The sequence below is a fragment of the Sapajus apella genome, unplaced genomic scaffold (genome assembly GCF_009761245.1).
Source record: "Sapajus apella isolate SASKATOON/1434 unplaced genomic scaffold, GSC_monkey_1.0 scaffold117, whole genome shotgun sequence".
NCBI classification, from domain to species: Eukaryota; Metazoa; Chordata; class Mammalia; order Primates; family Cebidae; genus Sapajus; species Sapajus apella.
In genome coordinates this window covers 1,433,969-1,438,667 of record NW_022437057.1, presented here as the reverse complement: position 1 = coordinate 1,438,667, position 4,699 = coordinate 1,433,969, and the positions used below count along the sequence as shown (strand labels likewise).

The window sequence follows — 4,699 nt, the reverse complement described above, 5'->3', positions numbered from 1 at the left end:
CAGGAGGCGTTGTTTGTGTTAAGCCTAGTTCGCGCCATTTTTCTCCAGCGGGGAACAAGAGCGAAACTCTGTCTCAAAAAAAAAAAAAAAAAAATTGTATATATAGTGGGCCTTAGAATTGTATGGGTCTTTGTTAATTAAATGCTATTTTAAATGGCAAGATCTAGGGAATTAACCCTTTTGGAATGGCTCAACTGATTCATCTGGGCTGAAATATTTACTCTTCTGTATTTTCATAGTTCTCCATTTTGATGTTAATTAATTTAGGACCTTTGAGAGCAAAGCTTGGTTTCTTCTCTCTCCGAAATTATAGGCTTTCTGACCCTTGAATTGTGGAGTCCATAGTGCTCCATGAAAAGGGCATGGGCTCTACTACCTAGTAGATGTGGGACTTTTCTGCTCATCTTTTTTGAGAATTAAATATGGGTAATTAATGTAAAGGGCTTGGCCAATTAGTAGCTCCTCAGTAAGGTAGGTATTACTATAATTACTGCAGGAACATTTTGGCCGTAGTGTAGCAATTGAGGAAGTAGCAAATTTATGTGCAAATGAGTCCAGTCTTTTTGTTTTTATCTTTGTTGTCTTGTTGAATGCCTTTTCTCTCTCCCTTTTAGTTTGTTTAGAATTTGTAGTCTAATTTGATAAGATAGAAAAAGAATGTTGATATAATATGGACAGGATTTAATATTTAATGATGTCACCTAGTAAATTGTTTATTAGCATTCTTTATGATTTTCCCCAGTTTAACTGATGATTGGCCATTGTAGGGGACTGGCCTTTATTGAGTCAGAAGTTCACTCTTAAATTATATGTTTTAAAACATAGTGTATTTTTGCTAAGGGTAGAGGATTTGGTTAATATGTAGATATGATGTTTTATGTGTAGCAAACCAAAAGATTTGTTAGGTGCATAAATAAATATCTTTATGGTAGATATTTGAGCCCTCTAATATCATTATTTTTGGCTGACATACTATTTTTGTAATGGTGGAGGAGCTGTCTTAGGGAAGTTCAGTGTAGCTGAATAGTCTATGACAATTTATGTGGACAATAGGATAAGTTTTTTAGCTGCTCTCATTTGGAAACTGCAGCTCTTCATTATGAGTAAATATTAATATTAGGGTTGTTCCATTATTTGTCATGAGTTTTGTATCCTTCTTTCAACACAGAGGTGAGGAATGCTGCTGCAGGCATTTTATGCCAAATAGCTGACTCAGGGGTTATAACTTTTTTCCTGTGCCTCAGATCCACCATTCCATTGACCCTTCCTTCTGTTTCTTGGAGGCTGCCCTGTGCCGCTGGTGCCATGGTGGGTGTATGGATTGCTTTCTGTCTTTCAACAGTTACCGAAGTGCATGTTTGGGATTTTGTTGAAGAAAGCTGGATACAGTAAACGGAAAGAATCTTGGAAGATGCTTGACTGCTGTCTTTTCTCAGACTAGTCTGAAAGGGAAAACCCCCATTCATTCTGGATTGGTGGATCTGAAGTACAAAATATTTTCCAGGTAAGCAATTACCCTGTATTGTTTCATTTTGTGGAACTCAACTCGCTGAAAGAAATTTTGAAAAATATTTTTCTTTATTTCTTTTGTCCATTAATAGGAAAAGGAGGAAATATTAGATGTTTTTGCATAGTGTCATGTTTGGCCGTGTTCGGGTGTGGATCAGTGAAGGCATATGTGGCTGAATTGCTGGTAAAAACTTTGTTTTACTGTAAGAAGGGCAGTTGTTGCCCAGGCTGGTCTGCAGTGGTATGAACATGGCCTACTACAGCCTTGACCTCTTGGCCTCACATGATCTTCCCGCCTCAGCCTCACAGGTAGCTGGGACTACAGGCATGTGCCACCATGCTCAGCTAATTTCTTTTTTGTAGCGATAGAGTCTTGCCATGCCGCCCAGGCTGGTCTCGAACTCCTGGGCTCAAGTGATCCGCCTGCCTTGGCTTCCCAAAGTGTTGGGATTACAGACATGAGTCACCACACCTAACTCAGTTATTTTTATTGTAAGCCCAAATTGTTTTTATTCATAGTCTAACAGGAAATACAGTAAATAGGGACATAATATTTGGGGAATAGCTTGTAAAACATGGAAAACAAATGGTAACTTTGAAGCATTCTCACATGATTTATATAAAAGTTAATACCTGGTCAAAATTTTTTTTGCAGTTTCACATAAAGTGGTGATAGTTTATTCTGAGGACTCTTTGGAGGGTCTTCTTGGGAAGGCTTACTAACTATAGCAACTGCTTATTGAGAACATGTGCTACATGCCAGTTACCTTTGTACGCACTTTACATATATAATTTAATTGGCATAGTGCTTCACCTGCATTTTACAGCTAGTGAAATGGAGCTCATAAGCATAAAGTGCTGGTTACTCAGGTCATACAGCTAGTAAACGGTAGAACCAAGATTTACGCTTGGGTCTAGGTGTCCTCAAAGTTCTGACTCTTTCCGTCTTGCTATACTTGCTGAAGTTTGTACTTCAACTTCTAGATTTTCAAATTGCCTGTCTGCAAGAGCAAGGTGTGATTTTCTACAACAGGTTTCCACTCAGAGAACACATGCTGGGTCATTGTTTGGCATGGTATTTTAATCATTTAATATGATTAAATGCTTGCTTACTGAAAAATCAGATCTTCAGTCAGTTCATTAAGTGAACATAAAGGTAATTTAGGGAGTATAGGAGAGACAATGCCTTTAAATATTGAAATGTGCTTTATACAGGGAAGTATCACTTGGTCCAGTGAACTCAAACCTGTATCTTCTCAGTTCCTACTTAGTATTTATTAGTTATTTAAATAGCTCAGTAGCTCATTATATAGACTTCTTTTGGCCTGTGGTTTGTCATCCTTACAAGTAAGGCATTGTCAGGCAACATTCTTGAAAGCATGACTCTTTTCGGTATTTAATATTCTTTCTGGAGAATATCCTGCTCCCTTTCATCTTAAAATTTCTTTTTATCATAGGCAAACACTCTGATTTTGTGATCCTTGATTAGTTTAATACTTCCCCATTTGCTAATATTTCCCCTCTGGTGAGACTGTGGCTCACTGCAACCTCTGCCTCCGAGGTTCAAGTGATTCTGGTGTCTCAACTGCCCAAGTAGCTGGGATTACAGATGTGTGCCTTCATGCCCAGCTAATTTTTGTATTTTTAGTAGGGACGGGGTTTTGCTATGTTGGCCAAGCTTGTCTTGAACTCCAGGCCTCAAGTAATCTGCCTGACTCGGTCTCCTAAAGTGTTGGGATTACAGGCGTGAGCCATTTTTCACCATGTCATATGAAGTATAGTCAGGTGGTAGTGGTGGTGGTAGTAATAGCAGAAGTAATAGTTAACACTGGTGGTGGTGGTGGTAGTAGTAGTGTCAGACGTAATAGTTAACACTGGGCACTTACTCTTTATTGAGCATGATTCTGGATACTTTATACATGTAAATTAATTTTATCCTTATGTATCCTTGTCTAAAATGCTTGGGATCAGAAGTGTTGAGGATGTTGGAATTTTTTCAGATTTTCGAATATTTGCCGTATACTGATTCAACATCCCTGATCCAAAATCTGAAATCTGAAAAGTTTCAGTGAGCATTTCCTTTGAGTGTCATGTTGTCATTCAAAACATTTTAGATTTTGGAGCACTTTGGATTTTGTATTTTTGGATTAGGGATACTCAAACTGTAGTAACCTAATGAGGTAGGTATCATAATTTCCACCCTATTGGTGAGGAAACTAAAGGGTTGAGTGGTTAAATAACATGCTCTAGGTCACACATCTTATAAGGGACAAAGATGAGATATGAACCCAGGCAGCCTGGCTTCAGAGAATATGCTTCTTACCTCTGTTCTATACTACCTGTAGATTAGAGTATCATCTAGTAATAGAGGGGCAGAAATCCTAAAGACTAAAACTATATATTCTGATTTCAAGAAATCATTGCAAAAGGAAAAGAAAAAGTTGTTATATATTTCTTACCTTTTGTAGAAAACAGTCCAGCTCTCAGGTTCTGTGTTAGCCATCTAGGGCTGTCAGGCTGTTTCCTAAAACAACTTGGAATAGGTTAGTTTGAGGTTACCTTTTAGAACAGTGCTGTCCCATAGAACTTTTTGCAGTGATTGAGATGTTCAGTGTTGGCACTGTTCAATATAGTACAGTGTGGCTGTTTTGAAGTGTGGCTTTATAATGAAGTAACTGAATATTTAATCTTAATTTTAATTAAATTTACATTTACATAGCTGCATGTGGAGATTTAGTATTTACTATCATCCTAGGTCCGGCCCTTGGTTTACCACTTACAGAAATTTGATCTGCTCAGCATGCCCAAGACACCCCCTTATCCCTGGGTTGGACTATCATTAACTTACAAGACTGATGTGTAAAACCGAAATTTTAATTTATTAATTTACGATGATATAAGTGTGTTGACATAATTAGTATATTCATTTCTGATAGGCGGATTTACTTACTAGTTCCTGATTAATATGCTAGTTTAATTTTTTTCCAACGAGCCAGAGGGACCTGAAGACTCAAGCCAAATGACTGGAATATTCTTTTCATATAGGAAGATTTTACCAGGGAAGTAATACGTCTGCTGGCCTGGGACTGAGACATGCTCATTCAGCTTACTTTCAAGGATGGTTTTTCCCTATGGCAAAACCTCTTCCTTCACCTCTTCTGCTTGCTTTTGTTTCCTAGATTTTTTTATG

The 4,699-nt window shown here is 37.8% G+C and overlaps 1 protein-coding gene across 8 annotated transcripts in view; it reads left to right on the top strand.

The window, feature by feature from the left end:
- The window catches only part of FBXW11 (F-box and WD repeat domain containing 11), a 150,659-nt gene that overhangs the window by 9,342 nt on the left and 136,618 nt on the right, over positions 1-4,699 (top strand). For 2 of the 8 annotated variants that reach the window (XM_032260346.1, XM_032260344.1), the window contains exon 2: positions 1,343-1,504. The exons of the other annotated variants lie outside the window; for them this stretch is intronic. The gene's annotated coding sequence lies outside the window, so the exon portion shown is untranslated. The remainder of the gene's footprint in view (positions 1-1,342; positions 1,505-4,699) is intronic. 8 annotated transcript variants of the gene reach the window in all.